Source organism: Nipponia nippon, unplaced genomic scaffold, assembly GCF_047370975.1.
Source record: "Nipponia nippon isolate SJK-2023a ecotype South Korea unplaced genomic scaffold, ASM4737097v1 scaffold_34, whole genome shotgun sequence".
NCBI classification, from domain to species: domain Eukaryota; kingdom Metazoa; phylum Chordata; class Aves; order Pelecaniformes; family Threskiornithidae; genus Nipponia; species Nipponia nippon.
This window is the reverse complement of record NW_028262352.1, coordinates 4,761,958-4,788,058: the sequence shown is the minus strand read 5'-3', so window position 1 is coordinate 4,788,058 and position 26,101 is coordinate 4,761,958. Positions and strand designations below refer to the sequence as shown.

At 45.0% G+C, this 26,101-nt stretch overlaps 1 long non-coding RNA gene across 1 annotated transcript in view; it reads left to right on the top strand.

Annotated features, from left to right (window-relative positions):
- Positions 1–18,662: 18,662 nt before the first annotated feature.
- LOC104016006 (uncharacterized) overlaps positions 18,663–26,101 on the top strand; it is a 46,220-nt gene continuing 38,781 nt past the window's right edge. Inside the window, exons 1-2 of the long non-coding RNA XR_015707694.1 lie at positions 18,663–20,982; positions 22,468–22,530. This is a non-coding gene — a long non-coding RNA (uncharacterized LOC104016006). The remainder of the gene's footprint in view (positions 20,983–22,467; positions 22,531–26,101) is intronic.

The window sequence follows — 26,101 nt, the reverse complement described above, 5'->3', positions numbered from 1 at the left end:
GTTATTAGTTGTAAAACACTTAAACAGAGTTAAAAAGTTATTGTTGAACTTACTAGGCTTGAGAAAGTCAAATGCTACCCTATCCAATCTAATCCAATACTTTAAATAGCCAGAACCTGAATATTTGGGGATGATCAGACAAACCTTTTATCTTCTTGCTCCTACTTCTGTATAGGTAGAAGGTGGTGGACATTCTTTATCAATGATCTGGACGAGGGGATCGAGTGCACCCTCAGTCAGTTTGCAGATGACACCAAGTTGGGTGGAAGTGTTGATCTGCTGGAGGGTAGGAAGGCCCTGCAGAGGGACCTGGACAGGCTGGATCGATGGGCCGAGGCCAACTGTATGAGATTCAACAAGGCTCAGTGCCGGGTCCTGCACTTGGGTCACAACAACCCCATGCAACGCTACAGGCTTGGGGAGGAGTGGCTGGAGAGCTGCCTGGCGGAAAAGGACCTGGGGGTCTTGGTCGACAGCTGGCTGAATATGAGCCAGCAGTGTGCTCAGGTGGCCAAGAGGGCCAATGGCATCCTGGCTTGTATCAGGAATAGTGTGGCCAGCAGGACCAGGGAGGTGATAGTGCCCCTGTACTCGGCACTGGTGAGGCCACACCTCGAGTACTGTGTTCATTTTTGGGCCCCTCACTCCAAGAAGGACATCGAGGTGCTGGAGCGTGTCCAGAGAAGGGCAAGGAAGCTGGTGAAGGGTCTGGAGCACAAGAAGAGGATGCTGAGGGGAGACCTTATTGTTCTCTACAACTACCTGAAAGGAGGCTGTAGCCAGGTGGGGGTCAGTCTCTTTTCCCAAGTAACAAGTGATAGGATGAGAGGAAATGGCCTCAAGTTGCACCAGGGGAAGTTTAGATTGGATATTAGGAAACATTTCTTCACTGAAAGGGTTGTCAGGCACTGGAACAGGCTGCCCAGGGAAGTGGTTGTGTCCCCATGCCTGGAGATATTTAAAAGATGTGTAGACATGGCGCTTAGGGACGTGGTTTAGTGGTCGACTTAGCAGTGCTAGGTTAATGGTTGCACTTGATGATTTTAAGGGTCTTTTCCAACCTAAATGATTCTATGATATTTTTCTTAGTTGTTACTTATGAAACAAGAATATCTTGAGTAATACTACAGATCACTCTGAAACTACATAGGACATGTTAGTCAGACTATTTTCTGTTTAAAAGGTCTCTTTTCTCTGCCTGGGGCTTTTAGCCTTTTGGTTCTCTAATGTTAAAGACAGCTGGAAATTGCCACTAAGAGGAACAGGCCCCACCCAGTGGCTACCTCCAAGAGGCTATTTGAACTCAACAGGCAACATTTCCACAGAGATAGCTGCATCCTTTAGGACAAAAATACTGTATTCCCCCCCCACCTCCCCAAAAGGAGGAAAACAAATATTTTAAATTCTGCAATTCACAGTCAAAACTGTAAAAGAAAAAATGTAATGCAAAGGAATACTAGTATGTTGATATGCTCTCGTGGTTTAGCCCCAGTCAGCAACCAAGCACCACACAGATGCTTGCTCACCCTCCCCCCGGTTGGATGGGGAGGGAATCTGAAGAGCAAAAGTAAGAAAACTCGTGGGTTGAGATAAGAATAGTTTAGTAATTGAAATACAATAAAATATAATAATAATAAATTGTAATGAAAAGAAAAACAACAAAAAAGAGAGAGAGGAACAAAACCCAAAAAACCCAAGTGATGCAATTGCTCACCACCTGCCAACCAATGCCCAGCATGTCCCCAAGCAGCGATTGCTGCCCCCTGGCCAACTCCCCCAGTTTATATACTGAGCATGACATCATACGGTATGGCATAGCCCTTTGGCCAGTCTGGGTCAGCCGTCCTGGCTGTGCCCCCTCCCAGCTTCTTGTGCACCTGGCAGAGCATGGGAAGCTGAAAAGTCCTTGACCAGTGTAAGCACTACTTAGCAACAACTAACACATCAGTGTGTTATCAACATTATTCTCATCCTAAATCCAAACCACAGCACTATACCAGCTACTAGGAAGAAAATTAACTCTATCCCAGCTGAAACCAGGACAGTATGCTTTAAGTTTATTCAGAGCACTAAGTTGTTTAGCACATGACACAGAAGGACCAGTGCAGGAAATACAGAGAATTTGTCTGACAATGCAGTTTCATTTGCTACCTGAAATACTGCAAGGCAACACTGCCTCCTGGTGTTGCTATTATAGTCTGAATTCCTGAAAAATTATCTGGAGAAAATATTTCCTAGTTCCTTCATTAAAAATCAAATTTTATTAGCAGAATTTTGTAGTTATTACATACGGGGACTGAGGGACTAAGAAGATGAGGTACCTGTTCCCAAAAGCTTAGACACTAGAATTTTATTTTCTACAGATTATCAGGTTCTATTACCCTCCCCCCCATCCCCAAGGGGTGGGAAGAGAGTTGAGAGGCCTTTCTTCACTTACGTACAGATATTATTGCTATTAGATTCCTGTTAATAGAATATTTTATGAGAGTTCACTGAACCACAACAAAAATGCATTTACAACACAAAACACCATGCATAAGCAAACCTCAGACAGCTGGATGAAATGAATACTTTTACAGAGAATTATTGGTGTTAGCTGCAAGTTGCTCAAAGTTTGCAAACAGTCCCATCTCTAAATTTTTAGAACTAATATTAAAGTTTATCCAGTCGATAGAGAATCTAGTGTGTTAGGGAAGATTTAAGCGTTACCTTCCTCAGAAATCTAGGCTTTACCTTTCCATAGCTGTTTACAACCTATTCCCTCTATTAGCAGGGAATGCAGGCTAAACACAAAGGAACACACATATGAAAGTAGCTGTTCAAACGGAGTGTCTAGAGGCCTGAAGTCAGAAGGGGGATTTGCATTGCAATTCAACAAGGACAAATTCTCCCCACACCACTGCCAGGGTTGCTGCAGGGCAGGGCGAAGCACAGGGTGTCATGGTTTAACCCCAGCCAGCAACTAAAGCACCACACAGCCGTTCGCTCACTCCCCCTGCAGTGGGATGGGGGAGAGAATCGGAAGAGTAAAAGTGAGAAAACTCATGGGTTGAGATAAAGACAGTTTAATGGGTAAAGCAAAAGCTGCACACACAAGCAAAGCAAAACAAGGAATTCATTCACTACTTCCCATCGGCAGGCAGAAATTTAGCCATTTCCAAGAAAGCAGGGCTCCATCACGTGTAATGGTTACTTGGGAAGACAAACGCCATCACTCCGAACGTACCCCCTTCCTTCTTCTTCCCCCACCTTTTTATTGCTGAGCATGACGTCATATGGTATGGAATATCCCTTTGGTCAGTTGGGTTCAGCTGTCCCAGCTGTGTCTCCTCCCAACTTCTTGTGCACCCCCAGCCTACTCGCTGGCAGGGTGGTGTAATAAGCAGAAAAGGCCTTGACTCTGTGTAAGCACTGCTCAGCAACAACGAAAACATCTCTGCATTATCAACACTGTTTTCAGCACAAATCCAAAACATAGCTTCATACTAGCTACTGTGAAGAAAATTAACTCTATCCCAGCCAAAACCAGCACACTGTAAAATGTCCATAAATGTCCACAAAATGCCCACTGAGTTCATTTAGTCCATGACTTTGGGCTCCATCTGTGATGGTGGTCGCTCAGGACAGGAGAGGTGGTGTGTTGCATGGAGTTAATGGGCACCAAACCCAGGTCAGGTCACCGCTGCACTTGCACTGCTTCTTGTAAGGCTTCTCCTCCATTGGTTCAGGTGGTTCCTGGTATGGTAATTCCTATAACATGCAACTGAAATCATGGGTTACAACAATTTAAAGGTATATCCATTACAATCTCCACCCCTGGCCCCTTTGGACCAAGTTATAGGGTTTAACATGGCAATGAACTCGTCCCCTTGACCCTACTCCATCTTGGATTTATCCATGGACCGCAGTCCCTTAGGGAAGTACCTGCTCCAAGTGAAGCCTTATCTATGAGCCACAGTCTCTCCAGGGGTATACCTGCTGTGGCATAGACTTATCCACAGCCACAGTCACTTTGAGGTGCACCTGTTCCAGTGTGGCCTTATCTATGGGCCACAATGCCTTCAGAGGTATACCTGCTCCAGCGTGGCCTTGCCCACAGCCACAGTCCCTTCAGGAGTGAACTGGCTCCAACATGGCCTTACCCATGGCTGCAGTCCCTCCAGGGGTGTACCTGCTGTGTTGTGGGCTTATCCATGGCCACAGACTTTGAGGTGTTCCAGCATGACCTCATGCAGATGCTCTGAGGTGTACTTTTTCCAGCGTGCACTTATCCTTGGGCCACAATCCCTTCAGAGGTATACCTGCTGCAGCATGGACATAATCACGGCCACAGATGCTTCAAGGCGTCCTGCTCTCATGTGGATTCATATACAGGTCACAGTCCCTTCAGCTTGAGTTCACACTGGAGTTCCAGCCTGTCCAGTACAGCAGCACAGGAACAGCAGCGATGCCCTGGCCATCTGCCAGCCCAGGCGCATGGTCATTGCTGTTATCAAAATGTTCCCAGGCACAGAGTAAGACGATCATAGAATCATCGAATGCTTTGAGATGGAAGGAACCTTTAAAGGCCATCTAGTCCAACCCCCCTGCCATGGGCAGGGACATCTTCAACCAGATCAGGTTGCTCAGAGCCTCATCCAGCCTGGCCTTGAATGTTTCCAAGGATGGGGCATCTACCACCTCTCTGGGCAACCTGTGCCAGTGTTTCACCACCCTCATCGTGAAAAATTTCTTCCTTATATCTAGTCTGAATCTACCCTCTTTTAGCTTAAAACCATTACCCCTTGTCCTATTCCAATAGGCCCTACTAAAAAGTTTGTCCCCATCTTTCTTATAAATCCCCTTTAAGTATTGAAAGGCCGCAATAAGGTCTCCCTGGAGCCTTCTCTTCTCCAGGCTGAACAATCCCAACTCTCTCAGCCTGTCCTCATAGCAGAGGTATTCCATTCCTCTGATCATTTTTGTGGCCTCCTCTGGACCCACTCCAACAGGTCCATGTCTTTCCTGTACTGAGGACCTCAGAGCCGGACGCAGTACTCCAGGTGGGGTCTCACCAGAGCAGAGTAGAGGGGCAGAATCCCCTCCCTCGCCCTGCTGGCCATGCTTCTTTTGATGCAGCCCAGGATACTATTGGCTTTCTGGGCTGCGAGTGCACATTGTCGGCTCATGTCCAGTTTTTCATCCTCCAGCCCCCCCAAGTCCTTCTCAGCAGGGCTGCTCTCAATCCCTTCATCCCCCAGCCTGTACTGATATTGGGGATTGCCCTGACCCAGGTGCAGGACCTTGCACTTGGCCTTGTTGAACCTCATGAGGTTCACACAGGCCCACTTCTCCAGCCTATCCAGGTCCCTCTGGATGGCATCCCACCCCTCAGACATATCAACTGCACTACTCAGCTTGGTGTTATCTGCAAACTTGCTGAGGGTGCACTCGATCCTGCTATGTCATTGATGAAGACATTGAACAGCGCTGGCCCCAGTACGGACCCCTAAGGGACACCACTCGTCACTTATCTCCATCTGGACATCGAGCCATTGACCACTACCCTCTGAATGCAACCATCCAACCCATTCCTCATCCACCAAAGAGTCCACCCATCAAATCCATATCTCTCCAAATTAGAGAGAAGGATGTTGTGGGAGACCATGCCAAAGGCTTTATAGAAATCCACATAGATGACATCCATAGCTCTTCCCTTGTCCTTTTGTATTTTATAAAAATAATAATAAAATAAAAATAAAAATAAAAATAAAAATAAAAAAGCTTTTTTATTGCTGAGCATGATGTCATATGGTATGGAATACCCCTTTGGTCAGTTGGGGGTCAATTGTCCCAGCTGTGTCCCCTCCCAACTCCTTGTGCACCCCCAGCCTGCTCGCTGGTGGGGTGGGGTGAGAAGCAGAAAAGGCCTTGACTCTGTGTAAGCACTGCTCAACAGTAACTAAAACATCCCTGTGTTATCAACACTGTTTCCAGCACAAATCCAAAACAGCCCCATACTAGCTACTATGAAGAAAATTAACTCTATCCCAGCCAAAACCAGCACACAGGGGGATGACACAAGGCTCCCCCAGCCCCCACCCCACTTGCCCCTGTGGTCTGTGTTGCAGGGGTACCCCTCACTACTCTCACGTTTCCCCAACCCACCCCAGAGTAAAGCACATGGAGGAACCTCCAACTCCACACACCTGCCATGCCACACCACCCTGCTTACCTCTGCTGCTTCCAGCTGAGTTCCCATTGGGCTTAACCCCGTGCAGGGGAGAGTGGCAGGCCAACGAAGCGCAGGTGCCACTGAGCCACTGATGGGCACCACACCCCAGGAATACAGTAGGCCTAAGAAATGGGCTGCTAGGCCACTGCTTATCCCCACCCAGGCCAACAGTTTAACAGCCACAGGACATGACAGAACAACCTCCCCACAACAGCTAATAAGAGTATGAGATGCCTGCAGCCGACAGGAGCATGGGGCTGCTGTGAGGGGTAGTGTCAGTGTGTAGGGTATTAGTGGCCTGCACCTGATCTGGCTGGGCAGAGGGCTGTCAGGGGCTCTTTGAGGTGGGGGTGGTAAATAAAAAAAAATTAAATTCAACAAACCCTTGACAATTTAAAGTGATAACAATAATCTTCAATTCAGTTTCTGTTTTTTTAGCTTGGAAAGTATATGTGAAGGGAAATCAATTATTTGTGAATTAAGCTAATGGAACTGTATGACTATTTAAATCAACAGGTTCTCTAGCAAATTTAAGGATCTAGAAAAAACATTGCATACCTCTTCCTATCCCTTTACACACTAAAACCAGATAAGAGCCAAAGACATAGAAATTTGCAGTGTGCTTTTAACAAGTGTTCCCTTTCCATTAGCCTCCAAATCTCACTTTGTCAAATCCTAAATTTAAATAAATGGAAACACTTATTCAAGAAGCATTTATTAAGTTAAGGACATAAAGTTATCAGGGTTAATTTTCAAATAAAAATTCTCTCATCCAGCCATACTAGGAAACCCCAAAATTGATGTAAGAAGTTCTCAAGTGATTTCAAGCATCATTTTATACAAGACAACTTGCCATTTCTTAAATGCTTCAACTAGTTTCTTATCATAGCTTAACGTACAATAATGAAGTTAAGGCTGAATTTGCCTTGCTTACTAGTGGCTTTGACACTGAAGGTCTGAAATTTATTTTCCCAGTATATTTCCTTGTATCCCAATGGGCTACCAGTTTGAGGGGAAGAGGCGTTAGTCAGTCCTTCACTATATTCAGAGGCAAAACAAATTATATATCTATCTAAAGAATGCAGTTTACCAACAACCTGACTAGTGTCTCTTGCAATGTGTAAAACATTTTTATCTTGAATCACAATGATTTGAAGCTATACCTTGCCACACAATGACTAATTGCTTTGTCCTTCAAAAGGAACTGTTACATTTCAATTTGCTCTTGTATTTAGCATAAAAATACACCTTTTCTGTGCATCCTTAAATGAAAGTCACTGAAGCACTGTTAAACCGATCCAGTAACATGTCCAATACTAATATCAAAAGGTTGTGAAATTTTTTTAGGCAATCCTTTTTATCCAAAATATGTGAATTTAAAAAACATTTCACATTATTAACCTTAGTATAAAGGCTCAAGTGAAATTTCTTGTGTAGGTGTTCATAGTAGACTAAATTATCAGGTTGCCCAGAGAGGTGGTAGATGCCCCATCCCTGGAAACATTCAAGGTCAGGTTGGATGGGGCTCTGAGCAACCTGATCTTGTTGAAGATGTCCCTGCTCATTGCAGGGTGTTGGACTAGATGGCCTTTAAAGGTCCCTTCCAACCCAAACTATTCTATGATTCTATGAAGGTGTCAAAACATACAATGAAAGGACACAAAATTGGCAGTTTCTTTATTAAATATGGAAAACCTATAAAGTAGGATGTATGGAATAAATCTAAATTGCTAGATAATCAAACCTGAGTATTATTTAATAAGACTAAATATATTTTCTGACAACTGAATGAACTGACGTAAAAACATCTCCCCTACTAACTAGTGGCCCTTTTAACAGTTTGTTGAAAAAATGCAAGAGAATTTTACCTTTTACATTTCATGTTGCATGACCTAGCAAGATTCTACATGTCGTTTACTGTTTTCTGTTAGATGACATCATATTGCTCATATTATCCTTATTCAGGCCTTAAGTCGAGTTTTGTTTCAAAATAAATTGCAAGTGACATCAAAATGTAAAAGGCCAAGAACTAGGACAGGCCTTTTTCTCTTCAGCCTATAACACGAATTCAGTTTCATATTAGAACTACAGACTGAAGACTGACACACTACCCTTCACCAAAGGTAGCTAATGTTATCGGTATATCTCAAACTAAAGCCAAAGTAGTACACAATGTCAAATTTTTGAAAAGGATCCTCTCAGCTAGTACAATTAGTTTTAACTGTTACAAAATTTAGTAGTACAAAGTCTTGACAATAACATCAGGCATGTGTCTTACTCCAACCAACCTGCCCCAATCCTCACCTTTATTTTAAATCTAATGAATAACAACAAAAAAAAAAGCCCACAAACTTTCTGAACAATAGAAAACATACAGTACTAAGAACTAATAGCTCAGCGGAAGACTGAAAAGCAGCATTCATTTTTATTGCAATATAGAAGATACTAGAAACTAAAGGAAGTTTGATCTAAACTTAGTTGAAGGCAGATTTTGACATTCTATATAAAATTAAATAATAAAATATATGGATGAGTTTTGTTTAATTTCAGAAGGCACCTCAAGGCTAAAAGGCTTTCATAAATTTATAATCCTTTCAAAAATAAATCACTTCTATTGCTGCTATTCAAATCACAAAGAAAAAGCTTGTTTTGTTCCTCAGTCTAAGGAATCCTCCCTCATTAAGCAAGATTAATTTAGGGAAAATATAGAATAAAACTGAAGATGTCACAACTTTATAAATACAGTGACTTTCCTTGTGTGGTTTCAAATCAGTGAAATAGTGAAAGAGTCACTTTTTGCCTCTATGATGTTAATAATTTATAGACCATCTCAGTCACTTTCCTCTGGGCACTGAAGTACCATTTTGTCATAGCTCTCCCATGTGCAGTACTTTTAAGAATAGAAGGTAAGAACACTCTGATGATTCCCACGAACAAGGAGAATTGGTGGAGATCTTTAGAAAGAGCTTCTAACCAGGCCATGTATAGTGCACTAGAAACCGCACCTTTTCTTGCAACTGGCAAACTCCTACAAGTCACAAGAAAGAAAAAAAAAAAGCAATAAAGAGAAAAAACTTGTGGAGTACAAGTCATATCCTATAAAGATGAAAATATAATTCTGCAAAGAGGTAGATATTAAGTCCAATTTCCTATACTTTTCAGGTTTAACTCATTAAATAAATTCTGACAAAAAGTAAAGAGTTCATATCTTAAGTACCACAGGCCTTTACATCTACTTACACCTCACTTTTGGCCTTTTATCACCATTTTATATTCAGGCAGCTTCACAATGAGTTCTCCTCAGTTGGAGAAATTTTCTTCAAAGACTCTTCAAGTCTTTAAAATAGAACTTTTACTTATGGTGCTAAGTTGTGGCAGTCTATCTTTCTCACAATCCTTCCAAAAAACACCATATTGTTGTCTTTTGAAAAACTACTGGAAGTCTACTTATAGAATCATAGAATCATAGAATCGTCAAGGTTGGAAAAGACCCTTAAGATCATCGAGTCCAACCGTTAACCCAGCACTGCCAAGTCCACCGCTAAACCATGTCCTCGACCATCACATCAATCCGTTCTGTAAATACCTCTAGGGATGGAGACTCAGCCACTTCCCTGGGCAGCCTGTTCCAATGCTTGACCGCCCTCTCGGTGAAGAAGTTTTTCCTAATATCTAACCTAAACCTCCCCTGGCGCAGCTTGAGGCCTTTTCCTCTCGTCCTATCGCTTGTTACTAGGGAGAAGAGACCGACTCCCACCTCACTACAGCCTCCTTTCAGGCAGTTGTAGAGAGCAATAAGGTCTCCCCTCAGCTTCCTCTTCTCCAGACTAAACAACCCCAGCTCCCTCAGCCATTCCTCATAAGACTTGTGCTCCAGACCCTTCACCAACTTCGTTGCCCTCCTCTGGACATGCTCCAGCACCTCGATGTCCTTCTTGGAGTGAGGGGCCCAAAAGTGAACACAGTACTCGAGGTGCGGCCTCACCAGTGCTGAGTACAGGGGCACCATCACCTCCCTGGTCCTGCTGGCCACACTATTCCTGATACAAGCCAGGATGCCATTGGCCCTCTTGGCCACCTGAGCACACTGCTGGCTCATGTTCAGCCAGCTGTCAACCAACACCCCCAGGTCCTTTTCAGCCAGGCAGCTCTCCAGCCACTCCTCCCCAAGCCTGTAGCGTTGCATGGGGTTGTTGTGACCCAAGTGCAGGACCTGGCACTTAGCCTTGTTGAACCTCATACAGTTGGCTTCAGCCCAAAGATCCAGCCTGTCCAAGTCCCTCTGTAGGCCCTTCCTGCCCTCCAGCAGATTGACACTTCCACCCAACTTGGTGTCGTCTGCAAACTTACTGAGGGTGCACTCAATCCCCTCATCCAGATCATCAATGAAGATATTGAACAGGACTGGCCCCAGTACTGAGCCCTGGGGAACACCACTTGTGACCGGCCGCCAACTGGATTTGACTGCATTCACCACCCCTCTCTGGGCTTGGCCGTCCAGCCAGTTTTTAACCCAGCGCAGAGTGCACTTATCCAAGCCGTGAGCAGCCAGCTTCTCCACGAGAATGCTGTGGGAGACAGTGTCAAAGGCCTTACTAAAGTCCAAGTAGACAACATCCACAGCCTTCCTCTCATCCACTAAGCGGGTCACCTTGCCATAGAAGGAGACCAGGTTAGTGAAACAGGACCTCCCTTTCATAAATCCATGCTGGCTGGGCCTGATCCCTCAGTTATCCCGCACTTGCTGCATAATGGCACTCAAGATGATCTGCTCCATGACCTTTCCCGGCACCGAGGTCAGGCTGACAGGCCTCTAGTTCCCTGGATCCTCCTTCTGACCCTTCTTGTAGAGGGGCGTCATGTTTGCTAGCTCAAACTCCATTTGTGGTACTACTTCATGGAGCTCTGAAGCAGGCTCCTAAAGAAAAACATGGTGAAGAAGCTACAATCTGCATTCTGATTGTTTACAACAAAAGTAATTCCATGCAAATAATGTTGATCAAAAGTACCTTTATCTAGTGAGATTTCCCCAAAAAAAAGAGTTGAAAGGAAGAATGTGAAAGAGGAGGGAATAGTTGGCATGCAAGACGGGAATGAATGTGAGAATCTCAAGCCGCACTGCAGATGTGGAGGTAGTCATCTGAAGTAACATATCAAAAGCATGAAACTACATAGGCCATTTTTTTATGCATCAATAATTACTTCCAGTACTGAAACTTGCTCGAGTATTTCTATGCTTTAATGCCAAGGCACAGTCTTCTTCCTAACCTGTATTTACATATATTTATAGTTCAAATTACAGTACTATATCAATTAGAATAACCATAAAAATTATTTACTTACATAACAATTATGTTAGCTGTACTTGAATGTTCTTTCAGCAACTCATTTAGCCTAATCTGACGATAAGTCTATATTTAAAATGAAACTTGTTCAGGAAGATCTTTTATTTTTATATATAAACTAGAAAAAAAAATTAATCAAGAAACAAAAAACAGTTGTGATCAATTGGTATGTGTCATTTATAGAAAGCATATACTCTCATAAAAATTGGTAAGCTTAGAAACATGCAAATAAGCCAAGTACTACAAAAGCTAATTTTAAGATAGTCCCGCTACTAATGATATCATCCTTCACAGTTGCTGGAAGCAAGAGCCCCCTAAACTCTCTTCAAGGTTTGTTTAGCTGTTTCCTGTAAGCTAGTAGCAAGCCAGTGTTACAGAAGCCCCACCTTTGTTTGGGAATCCTCTCTCCATAATGGACCTCCTTTTTATACTACTGTATCCTTGCTTAGCATCTTAAGCAGCTCCCCACCATTCTGCTACTGATGACTTCTTTCTTAAACTTGTATTCATACAGTCATTTTCAGTTTTCTCTTTCACATCACCTATAGTGCTTGTTGCAGAAAACATTTGGAGTTAGCCATTTCTTATAGTTCTGTTGTTCTCAGGTCAGCTGAAGTCTTGTTAGCCTGCTGGCTAGCATCTGCAGAAACAAGCTATCAGCAGACAAAAGAATGAATTCCTGCAAGTATCTCACTGAAAAGATTTGGGGTTGTTTGTGAACATTGGGAACAGTAAGGAATTAACTAGTTCATTAACTATAAAGATGCTGCTTTCCACCAGTTATTCATAAAAGCATCCATGGAAGAGAATAACAAGAATCAGCTCATTAATTATAGCCACAAATTCCAGTAGGAGGAGGGGGAAAAAATCAACAACATTTAACATAACTGTTTAAAGAATACAGCACCTTTGTTCTGTAAAGCTCATTATCTGTTATCCTCCAAGGTTCACTCTCCTTCATTTTATCTGCAACTTCTTGTTCTTTATCATTGTCCTGGTTTCAGCTGGGATAGAGTTAGTTTTCTTCTTAGTAGCTGGTAGAGTGCTGTGTTTTGGATTTAGGATGAGAATAATGTTGATAACACACTGATGTTTTGGTTCTTGCTGAACAGAGTTTACACTAGTCAAGGACTTTTCAGCTTCTCGTGCTCTGCCAGGTGCATAAGAAGCTGGGAGGGAGCATAGCTAGGACAGCTGACCCAGACTGGCCAAAGGGCTATTCCATACCATATGACATCATGCTCAGTATATAAGCTGGGGGAAGAAGGAGGAAGGGGGGGACGTTTGGCGTGATGGCGTTTGTCTTCCCAAGTAACCATTACACATGATGGAGCCCTGCTTTCCTGAGGATGGCTGAACACCTGCCTGCCGACGGGAAGTAGTGAATGAATTCCTTGCTTTGCTTTGCTTGTGCACGCGGCTTTTGCTTTACCCATTAAACTGTCTTTATCTCAACCCGTGAGTTTTCTCACTTTTACTCTTCCGATTCTCTCCCCCATCCCACCGGGGGGGAGTGAGCGAGCGGCTGTGTGGTGCTTAGTTGCTGGCTGGGGTTAAACCACGACTGTAGTAAAGATAAGGGCTGGCGACCGGAAGATCACGTGCTGTACGGAAAGAGTTAAGGGTTGACCCTCCCTTGTCTCCGCCCCTTATAACATGACACGCCTACTGCTGGGGGTATAAAGCCCGGGTCGGCTGGAGATCTGGCGGGATAACCTTGATGTGTAGTGTTTGCTACACAGTGGTGACCCCGATGTGATCAGGCAACAGTGATGGAGCTCGCGGAACTCATAAAGGTACTAAAGTCGGTAACGACAAGGGTGCTCAAGAGGGGGTTTGCGGCAAGGTGGCGCCGGCCTGCTGCACATGGTGTGCTGATGGGGCATGAATCTCCTGGGAACGAAAAGCCAACAAGTTTAGTTTCGGAGGGGACACAGGCTGGCTGGGAAGGAGTGGCCTGTGGGACACAGACGGAACCGTTGTTACTGGGGCTGAGCCAACGGAGGAAGGGGAGGTGCAGGGAGACTATGGCGCAGCGGGAACAAAGGAGTCGGGAAAGGTGTTCCCGATACAGATACAAGTGGGGAGTTTAGAGCGGCCGCCCACGGAACCTTCGGCACCTTCTGCACCGGCGGATCTGCCACTTCCTCAATACCCCTGGGGCGAGTTGCAACAATGTGTGGAAAGGGAGCTGACTGATAGGTTGCTGGATTGGGTCCCGGGGGCCGATGTGGTATCCCAGCGGTATCGCGAACTACGTGAAGGAAGATGGCGGGAAGGAGAAAAGGAAGGCAAAACACCTGAGGATGCCCCATTGTATCCCAGTGATCGACGAGTGCTGGACACACAGAGAGCGGAGCGCAGGACATCGGGGGGGGGTGGTAGGGCTCCCCCGGCACTGCCAGTGATACCTGAGCCACCAGAGGGAACCCCTATCCCTAGGGCAATGGGAAATCAAACTGGTATTCCCTCACAGTGGAGGGAGCCTGTACACGATTACCCCATGAGCTCTGATAGCAGTGAGGGCGAAGGGGGTGACGAGGGATCCTCGATTGTTGCTCATCCGCCCCCGCTTCCAAGACGGACTAACGAGGTTTCAAGGGAACTCGAGGCATTGATCAGCCGATTGAGAGGGGTGGTGGCAAATGCGGAAAGTCTTATGCCAGGGGGAATGCCGAAAGAGAGGGCAAACGGGACGGATTGGCAGATGATTGCAAAAAATTGTGTCTTGGAAGGAGTGCGATTCCAGGCCCCTCCGATTCAAGCATTTCCTATCCGAGCAGCCCCAGGTGGAGGATATGAGTGGCAACCGTTAGATGCAAAGTTGGTGAAAGAATTGGTCACAACGGTGAAAAGTCATGGATTAAATTCCCCAGAAACCCAAGTCCTACTAGACTGTGTTTTTGCAACGCCGCTTGCACCTTTTGATATCATTCAGTTGATGCGGGCCGTATTGACCCCCTCGAAGATGGTATTGTTTAGGGAGGAGTGGAGGAATCGGTGCACCCAAGTTGTTATCGAGGCGCAACAGGCCAACCATCCCATGGCAGGAGTGACTTTAGAGCAGTTGATGGGTGAAGGGCAGTTCGCAACTCCTCAGGCACAGGCTCAGCGAATGCGGGGGCGTGATTTTGCTGCATCTTCGAAAGCTGCCCAGGAAGCGATACGCATCATCGCGGCTCTTGATAAAAGGGAGCCTCCATGGGTCCAAATACGGCAATCGTTAAGTGAGCCCTTCACAAAGTTTTTAGACTGGCTGCAAGCGGCGCTCCAGGTTGCTCGACTTCCTGAGCAGGCTAAGGAGGCGATATTGCTTGACTGTGCACGTACGCAAGCAAACCCACAAACTGCAGTGTTGCTAAGACAGTTACCCATAGGGACCACGCTTTCACAGATGATTCGTTACGTGCTGGAACAGGAACAGGCGCAAAGTATGCAACCGGTAGTGGCTGCGGTCCATGCGGCCTGCCGCGGCGCACGACTTACGTGCCCTAAGTGTGGGGGGCAAGGACACATGGCGCGACAATGCCCTTCAAAAATAAACACCCCCGGAACAGGGGAAGGAGAGAGAGACCTACGATGCTGGCGCTGCGGGCGACTAGGCCACGGAGCTCGACAGTGCAAATCGGGGAGTCAGCAAAGGAGACCGGGCTGGGGAAACGAGAAGAGGGGATGGCTGAGGGCCGTGCCATCCCCACCTGCCCCAGTGATCAGCTCAACAGGCCCAACGACAGCAGCGCAATGTATGGCACAGGGAGTCTCTCCTTCCCCGGGACCAGCACAGTCGCCTGCGGTCCCAATGATGCAATATCCAACTCAGCTGCCTTGGGGAGATGGGAGCGCGCAATAGAGGAGGCTGGGGATAGAGCCTCGCCGTATGTGGCACTCACCCTAAACATGACCACATGACCAGAAGTAGATATTATAGTTACCCCATGGCTCCCAGAGTTGGGGGGAACACCACGCCTCGTATTAAGAGCCCTTTTAGATACAGGAGCGGACGTTACAGTAATCCCATCACATCTATGGCCAGATGATTGGCCACTCGAACCGAGAGGTTCGCTGCAAGGCGTGGGAGGCATGCAGACCTCGCATCAAAGCAGGAACCCAATGCAAATTATGTTGAAGGATCCAGAATCCGGACAAGCTAGGGTAGCATGGTGTAACCCCGTCACTGCTGAGTTACCCATTGTCATCTTGGGACGATGTTGCTTGCAGAAGATGAATATAGTGCTGCGTACAAATTTATCATAATGGCCACTGCCTGTGTCCGCCCATTAAAACTCACCTGGTTGACAGATAAACCAGTGTGGGTAGAGCAGTGGCCATTGACAGAGGAAAAGAGGGCAGCTGTTCGACAATTGGTACAACGAGAACTTGACACAGGACACATCGAACCCTCTACAAGTCCCTGGAACACCCCCATTTTCGTGATAAAGAAAAAATCGGGAGCGTGGCGACTGCTACATGATCTACGCGCAGTTAATGCATGCATACAAGACATGGGTCCGCTACAAGCGGGCCTCCCTTCTCCGGCCATGATTCCACCTGACTATCAAATAGTGGTTATAGATATTAGAGATGATTGCTTTTTTAGTGTTCCCTTGCATGAAGAAGATAGAGTACGCTTTGCCTTTACTGTTCCTGAGCCTAACAATCAACACCCGTGCGCCAGATATCAATGGAAGGTGTTACCCCAGGGCATGAAAAACTCACCAGTCTTGTGTCAAATTGCTGTAGCTGCTGCGATACGCCCTATTCGAGAAAATTTCCCTACGGTCATCATTTTCCATTACATGGATGACGTGTTATTGGCGTCCAACCAAGAGGAGTTACTGGAAAAGGCACGCGTGCAGCTGATAGTCAGTTTGGAGCGACATGGGTTACACATTGAGCCTCGGAAAACACAGGTAGGGCGTGCAGTAAAGTATTTAGGTACTCAACTGAGGCCACGAAGCGTGACAGCACAATCATTTGAAATTCGGACTACAGTGACAACACTTCATGAGGCACAAAAATTAATTGGACAACTATTGTGGCTTAGAAACTTTATTCCAATATCTGAGGCAGAAATGACTACCTTATATCAACTCCTGAAAGGAGGAGATTCCCCCTAGCTCCAAGGACTCTTTCAAGAAACCATCAGGAGATTCTTAGGACAATTATGGAGCGGGCCCAGCATTGGGGTCTCGCTCGATTTACACCTGAACAACCGGTCACTGCCCTGATTTACATGACCGATACCGCTGGCCATGGTTTACTAATTCAAAATAATGGTGAAAAAGGCTGGCCTTTTGCTTGGTTGTATCAAGGCAAACCAAAGACGGCTTTAATTTCTTGGCCAACATTATTATCCCAGCTTATTCTCCGCTGTCGGAGGCAAACTCAACACTTAACAGGGAAGGACCCGGAGGTCATCGCATTGCCCTGTTCTTTGGCACAGTGGGAGTTGGTACTTCCACAAGTGGGGCTCCTGCAAGCGGCGATAGCTGAATTTACGGGTCGTATTGAAGGTCTAAGACCACACCCCTGTGGGGAGATAATCCAGGTACTCCATTTTTTGCCAGCTAGTGCCATAGTTGAACAACCCACCGGAGGCCGCACGGTTTTTACCGACGCGTCATCGATTACTGGGAAAGCTGTCGTTACATGGCAGGAGGATGGTCAGTGGACCCACATTAGTTATCAAGATCAAGGGCAATCCGTGCAGTATCTTGAGGCCAAAGCGGTATGGATGGCTCTCACTCAATGGCCCGAAGAGGCCTTGGATCTAATCACAGACTCTTGCTATGTATATAAGTTACTGAAGAAGTGCCGATGGGCACTTGGGGCAACGTCGGAGATTGCCGGAATGTTGCTCACCGCACTGCAAATGAGAACCGCTCCTGTCTGTCCTATCCATGTTAATAGTCATAGTTCCATACCGAGTTTTCTTTCTGCTGGGAATGAAATAGCGGACAGCTTAGCAAAGAGCGTACTGGCGGTTGAAGAAACTTCTAACCTAAGGCGAGCTTTCCGCCTGCATGAGCTCCTCCACTGTGGAGCTCGCGGTTTAGCTAGGCTCGCTGGCATTACGTTGCAAGATGCTCGCTCTGTGATTGCTGCTTGTCCTGTGTGTTCCAAAGGTCCCCTCTGGGAGGCAGGGGTAAACCCTCGAGGGTTGCAGCCCAACCAAATATGGCAGTCTGATGTTACGATTTATGAACCCTTTAATCCACGTATCTGCATGTCACAGTTGATACCTGCAGTGGAGTTATTTTAGCCACTATGCATGCTAAACAAAATGCTCTCGCAGTTATTTTACATTGGCAGGACTGTATGGCGCAACTTGGCATCCCACAAAAAATTAAAACGGATAATGGAGCGGCATATGTCAGCAAGAAGACAAAGGACTTTTGCGCGCGCTGGGATATTCAGTTGAGTCATGGCATTCCCTATAACAGTACGGGCCAAAGCATTGTAGAACGCGCGCACCGCGCATTAAAAGGGTTACTCGACCGACTTAGGGAGGGGGAAAAGATAAGCCCAGGAACAGGGGTTCCCCCTCCCCTTGGCCCTCCCTTATTTCGGGCACAGCGTCTGTTGACGACGGCACTAATTACCTTAAATCATACCATTCGAGGGAACACCTATAAAACCCAGACTGCAACCCAGGCACATTTCCGGCTCGATGAGAACGAAGGGCCTTACCCTTTGGTTCAAGTACGGGACCTGCAAACCCGTGACTGGGGGGGGCCTTATTCCCTCCGTTGCCTGGGACGTGGGTATGCGTGTGTGCAAACCGAGAAAGGGACGCTAGAATGGGTACCCAGTCGAAATATTCGACCGTATAGACATTAATCAATCTATTGAGTCTTATCTTGACAGGTTACCATTTCCCTATGCATCCTGATGGTGTGGGGGAGTAATGAGGGAGCCGCGACGAACTACTGGCTGGACTGGGCAAAATCCATGAACGTAACGGATGCGTGTCTGTATAAGTCTTACCATATATCGATTATTTTACACGCAGCTTCCCCAGCAAGATCCAGAACTATTGGAGCTAAGGGAGGGGGAAATGTAGTAAAGATAAGGGCTGGCGACCGGAAGATCACGTGCTGTACGGAAAGAGTTAAGGGTCGACCCTCCCTTGTCTCCGCCCCTTATAACATGACACGCCTACTGCTGGGGGTATAAAGCCCGGGTTGGCTGGAGATCTGGCGGGATAACCTTGATGTGTAGTGTTTGCTACACACAACAGTCCTTTTTGGCGCCCAACGTGGGGCTCGAAGGGTTCGAGATAATCACAGATTTAATTGGAATGTGCTAGATTGATTTTATAGCTCTTAGTGCTGTTTAGGTATTAATCGGCAGGCTTCTGTATTTGCCACGGGGCTTGCTTGCCTTACTGTATATTAGAGTCTAGTGCTCGTTAGTGGCTGCTTTTTGCTTTTGCTGCTTGCTGACCTGCTTATCATCTTACTCCGCTGTGCCTGGGAACATTTTGATAACAACAGCCCTGTGCCTGGGCTGGCAGATGGCCAGGTCATTGCTGCTGTTTCTGTGCTGCTGTACTGGACAGGCTGGAACTCCAGTGTGAACTCGAGTCGAAGGGACTGTGACCTGTGGATAAGTCTATGCTGCAGCAGGTACACCTTGAGGCATCAGTGGCTGTGCATGAGGTCATGCTGGAGCACCTCAAAGCGTGTGGCCATGGGTAAGGCCATGGTGGAGCAAGTTTACTTCTGAAGAGACTGTGGCTGCGGGCAAGGCCACGCTGGAGCAGATATATCTCTGAAAGCATTGTGGCCCATGGAGAAGGCCATGCGGGAACAGGTGCACCTCAAAGTGACTGTGGCTGTGGATAAATCCATGCCGCAGCAGGTATACCCCTGGAGAGACTGTGGCTCATCGACAAGGCTCCACTTGGAGCAGGTAAACCCCTAAGTGACTGCAGTCTGTGGATAAGTCCAAGCTGGAGCAGGGGCAAGGGGAGGAGTCCATTGCAGTGTTAAGCCCAATGGTCTGGTCCAAAGGGGCCAGGGGTGGTGATTGTAATGGAAATACCTTTAAATTGTTGTAACCTGGGATTTGAGTTGCATGTTATGGGAATTACTATAGCAGGAACCCCTTGTTGCTAGCCAGGCTAGGAGCAAGGGGAGGAGTTATTTGCAATGTTAATCCTGACCCAAAGGGGCCAGGGGTGGAGATTGTGATGGAAATACCTTTAAATTGTTGTAACCCATGATCTGAGTTGCATGTTATAGGAATTACCATACCAGGAACCACCTGAACCAATGGAGAAGAAGCCTTACAAGAAGCAGTGCAAGTGCAGCGGTGACCCAACCTGAGCTGGCTTTGGTGCCCAATAACTCCACGCAACACACCACCTCTCCTGTCCTGAGTGATCACCATCACTGATGGAGCCCAAAGTCACGGACTAAATGAACTCAATGGACATTATGTGGACATTTGTGGATGTTTATGGACATTTTACAGACATTTTACAGGGGTTGTCCATAGAATAAGTGGGGTGGTGGTTAATGACGATGTATTGGATAATGTGGGACCTGAGCATGACGTAAATGGTATGGAATAAGGGGTGGATACTGTCCTGGTTTCAGCTGGGATAGAGTTAGTTTTCTTCTTAGTAGCTGGTAGAGCGCTGTGTTTTGGATTTAGGATGAGAATAATGTTGATAACACACTGATGTTTTGGTTCTTGCTGAACAGAGTTTACACTGGTCAAGGACTTTTCAGCTTCTCGTGCTCTACCAGGTGCATAAGAAGCTGGGAGGGAGCATAGCTAGGACGGCTGACCCAGACTGGCCAAAGGGCTATTCCATACCATATGACATCATGCTCAGCATATAAGCTGGGGGAAGGAGGAGGAAGGGGGGGACGTTTGGCGTGATGGCATTTGTCTTCCCAAGTAACCGTTACGCATGATGGAACCCTGCTTTCCTGGAGATGGCTGAACACCTGCCTGCCAATGGGAAGTAGTGAATGAATTCCTTGCTTTGCTTTGCTTGCGCGCGCGGCTTCTGCTTTACCCATTAAACTGTCTTTATCTCAACCCATGAGTTTTCTCACTTTTACCCTTCCAATTCTCTTCCCCCCATCCCGCTGGGGGGGAGTGAGCGAGCGGCTGTGTGGTGCTTAGTTGCCAGCTGGGGTTAAACCATGACAATGGGAAGGAAGATAGTTTATATATGGAAGTTCTTTACTGGGAGAAGCAAGCGATGCTGTCAGTAATATTCCCTGGTAAGACCTGTGATCTTTTTTGAATGGATTATAGATTATCTTGTGATAGCTCTCCTCATAGAAAATTAACTGACTGACTACTCCATTTGACTTTGTATTCATTTTCCTTTGTTTACAGGGACCATATTTATACTGTTGATATGGACACATCACATACAGAAAAGAAATTTATTTTAGCAAAGTAAGCAACTTTTATTATCATCCAGAAACCAAGGACACTAGGATAAGCTTCAAATAAATAGGAAGATGACATTGTTTCAAACAACTGCTGTAAAAACTGTAATAATGAAGTATGATGGCATTGCTAATCCTATTTGGGGAAAGCTAGAATAGCAATCACGTCCTCTGTGAATTTCTGATAAGTGACTTAGCTGAACCGAGAAGCAATCCATACTGAAATGCAGTGAGGTTCCTGGTGGAACATCCATCAAATATCTATCAATCATTTATATTCTGCATCTTTCTATAACTGCTATACTATCCGAATTAAGTGTACTGAAACTTTAATCATAAAAAGCAAGTGCTATTTGCATATTTTCATGCACACAAATTTTATTCACTTATGCAAGTACTCACGAAATAAAATCTTATTATGGCATCACTTTCTAGATATATTCACATTATTTCCATGAGAAGTTACATTCAACTAAGAAGAGCTTTGCATTGCTATATGGTATATTAACATAAACATACTAGAAATAGTCTTCCTTCAGCTCCTTCACATTGCATTCACAGTGTGTAACAACATGTGGGTGGACCACAGCTTGGTCCAGTGGAACATCCTATGAATTTGGACATTGAATGGATTCTACCATAGGAGGGGAGAGTGTTTCATTATAGCTATGATGAGCTTATGCCTTGTTACTCTTCAAAAAAGTGAGGTCACAGGCTTGTAATGGAAATAAAATCAGTGTCATTACATTCATGATAAATCTTTTCAGCTAAGGGCCCTTAGTGAATGCATATTGCCTCAGTTTACTGATGGGCCACACCATCAGGATGAAAATCCTGTTTATAGTGTCTAAGGTGTTCCTATCTTAGGCCACATGTTTTTAAATCAAGTTTTATTATAATTAATCAGCCTATGACATTTGACCACTTCTGAAACTTACCACAAAAAAATCCAGACTGGGATTCACCTGCAAGTGTCCCAGAGGAACAATGTTAGCAGATAAAATCAGCAGTATTTTGATAGGTAGAGGGCTCTCTGAACCTGTTAGCTGACTTGAAGTGATAAGAATTACCTGAATTTGATTTCTTGGCTCGTTTATACTGTCCTCTTCCAGAATATACATTCTGTTTGGATTCCGGTTAGGGTTTGTAGTCCATAAATGTTTATTTTGATTTGCAAAATAATATCAAATTAAAAGGAGAATGTAATACTTTAAGAAAAGTGCATATATTTTTAAAAGTTGACCTATTGCTAAATTCAGTTGTTGTAGGATTTAAAAAAATGGGATAGGTTTCTAGTCTAATGAATAGATAGCAACACAAAATTAAGTGAATTTTCTGCATTGCTGATCTTTCATTGTTATGGTGAATTAATCATGGAGAAAGGGTGCAGAAAGCTATGTTCAGCAGCTAGTCTACCCTAGGGGACTTTTACTTCTGAAATCAAATGCAACAGCCTCTGGGCTCTAATTGATTTCTTTCTTGATCCTTGCAGAAACTGACATGGAAATCTAGACAACCTGATATAGACACATGCAAAGTTAAGGGAAAACATAAGGTAGGCAATTTTCATTTCTTCTGCATATGCCACTTTAGTTGCTTGACTATTATCTCAGGCTGCCGTTTGTGCTGTGGAATGGATCGTGGCATTCATTTCTTTGCTAGCAATTGCTTTTTCCATCAACTTATTGAAGGCTTTAATTTGCAAAAATAGTTTGCTTTTAATGTGATAAAACATTATGACAGGAGCCACAGCAACATCCTGAAATACTTAGAGCACTGGGGATTTTGGGCATAATGTTAGGTGTACTGCTTTTGCTTAACATTGCCTCGCAAGCTAAATGCAGCTGTCCATCTTCCCATGGGAATTTACTGAGACGTTTGTATAAAGCATCAGAAAGCATGAGTGTTTGCAGACATAGAAGGACTGTTTCTCACACCAATTTTCCCCTAGTGTAAACTATGACTAGCACAAATATAATTAGATGCAGACTCTTTATACCTGCTGTTGCGTGTAGGGCTTTTACATGTGACTAAGAGCCACATGTACACTCAGAGAGAGTGCAAAAATGAAAATGATTTTGGGAAATTAGTACAAACGGTGCCTACACATTTGGGATCTCTTAAGGTCAAGGGTAGCACGTGCACAGGCTAAGATACAAATTCCCAGTGAGATACACCCCCACTCCCCACCCCACCCCCCCAATATTCATAAATTCAGAGTCTTATTTGACAGAAACTAAAATACAGGAGCATGAATGTGCAAGCATACATATTTTGTTACAGGGTTCCTTAAAAGTAGTTTCTGGTAAAACAGGATTTCTAAGACGAACTAAGAATCATATCTTTAGTCAGTGCTTTGTTAATTTAGCAACTCTCAGTTTCATCAAATAGGGACTATATCCCCAGGAACTCTTCTGACAAAGAATCTGGAATCCTCAGAATCTGGAAGATTATCCAATTACAATGTAAAGAAACTTACAGCAAGGATGGCTGACTAAAGACAGAAGTCTCTGAGAGCCTCAGGAAAAGAAAAAGAAAGAGTGTGAGAGAGTGTGTGAGAGGGAAAGAGCTTCACTTTCTCATATGAGTAAAGTGAGGAGAATTATATCTGTCCTTAAGTTTTGTATTGAGTGGGGTCAAGGTCCCTGGTATCAGGTTTGGACCTGCTAGCTTTCCTTCCTTTCTTCTTTTCTTTTCTCTTTCTCTCTACTTTTGCTATGTGCAGACCCCATACTTATACAAAAAAGTTACATGGATTCTTATGGAGTCTTTTTAGGTTTACATGTGTTAAGTTAAAAGCTCTGTTTGGGTCAGCAGGCAGAGAATAAAAGATTGCTGTTAATCCTGGGCTGAGTCAGGGGAGTGGTAGATTGCTGCTTCTCTGGGGAACAAGAGAGAGGTTCCAAAGAGCCATTCCCTTGGAAATCCCACCCAGAGCAGGATCATCAAGAGCTAATAGCTCTTCCTAGTTCTCTCTGGGTACTGGGAGTTGTCCACAGAAGGAGACTGCATTATCATACCTGGAAGGAAAATTGCATGAATGTGCAATCCCATCCCATGTCCATGATAGGTATTGTGATCCCTGAGCTGTCAGGGGAGAGTGTCCAATTGATTCAGAAGCATTTGAGATTCACTGGTGCCGATCAAGCCCATCTATTCTTCTTTATTGCTAACAGATCATGCTGACTCACCCTTAGACATGTCTGGGCAAACCCTACTGTTGAACCCTTGCAGCTTCAGATCTGACCTTCTGCTTCAGCCAGCATAGCTGTGAGCCAGTAGATTGCCTGGGCACAAGCTGGGAGCTTTACATTACACCACTTCCCCTTCTAGTTACAGATGCTTTATGTCGATGCATTACATTACATTAACTTAATTGGTGATGTTACTCTCTGCTGCGGTTTAACCCCGGCAGGCAGCTAAGCCCCACAAAGCTGCTCGCTCGCTCCCCTCAAGTGGGATGGGGAAGAAAATCAGAAGGGCAAAAGTGAGAAAACGTGTGGGTTGAGATAAAGACAGTTTAATAGGTAAAGCAAAAGCTGCGTGCGTAAGCAAAGCAGAATAAGGAATTCATTCACTCCTTCCCATTGGCAGGCAGATGTTTAGCCATTTCCAGGAAAGCAGGGCTTCATCATGCGTAATGGTTACTTGGGAAGACAAATGCCATAACTCTGAACATCCCCCCTTCCTCCTTCTTTCCCCAGATTTTATTGCTGAGCGTGACGTCATTTGGTATGGAATATCCGTTTAGTCAGTTGGGGTCATCTGTCCTGGCTATGTCCTCTCCCAGCTTCTTGTGCACCCCCAGCCTACTCGCTGGCGGGGCAGTGTGAGAAGCAGGAAAGGCCTTGATGCTGTGTAAGCACTATTCAGCAACAGCTAAAATACCAGTGTGTTATCAGCACTGTTTTCATCACCAATCCAAAACATAGCACCATACAAGCTACTATGAAGAAAATTAACTTTATCCCAGCCAAAACCAGTACACTCTCTTACAGCAACATAGATGAGAAGGAAATCAGGTCTTTTTGCTCTTGAGGAAAGCAACAGTGTTCAAACAGAATCCATCTATGTGAACAACAGCACAATCTGAGCTATAATGTGAATATCACATCCTCAGTTCTTTGCAACCATTTTTTAAACCAATACAATGGGAATTAATTTCATCTTGTTCACTTTCAGATAAAATACAGTTGAAATAAAGCCCAGAATATCACAGTGGCTACCAGCAAATTTCATTTCAGACCTGACAATGAAAGATCATAGCATAAAAATTAAGCCAGACACACAGAATGCAGTAGCTGAAATATTTTTTATTATTTTTCTTCAGTATGAGTGTCATAGTTTTATTAAGGTTCTCCTAAAAAGAAATGAGGATACATTGTTTATCTGTGGAACAAATGCGTTCAACCCTTCTTGCAGGAACTACAATGTATGTGAGCTATCTGTCAGATTTCATTCATGCCCTTTCTTTCTGCTGGTTTTATTGTGACTATGCTGGCAACAGCATGATGTGTGTCATTCGACAGTGCTTAATTCGACTCTATAGCATTCATCCTCATTTGTTTCAATGCTGCAGAACTCAGTGTTGATTGAATTTCTGAGGGTTGCTTAGACTGATTGCCTACTTCTTTGCAACTCCTGCACGTAAGAGTTTATTGCCACTTTGCATTGCTCTCCATAATTGCAAAAATCTTTAGATCCCAACATGGGCATGGGGTTGCTCCTCAGAAAGTCCCTAAGCTTGTCACTGACACACACATTAAGACATAGGCTGATGCTGAGTGTTATCACTGGGGCAATGCATTTTAAAACTCTCCATTGTATTGTTCTCAATCCCAAAGCGAGTTCTGAAGACACTTAAGGATTTAGCACAGTAGAACCCAGAAAAATTAGTGTTTGGGACCCAGGAGACGGGGAACCTATGAAGATCGTATGGCACTGCACACTGTAAAAGTGATTGAAAGCAGAGCTCCACAAGGAAAGGCACAGCAGGAGGGACAAATGAATATATTCCTCACTAGTTGGGGATCTACAAAGCCAAAGCATTATCCTGAGCAGTGTAGAAAATTACGCTGGTCCATGGATACTCACCATTAATTCACTGACCCTGATTTCTTCCTTAG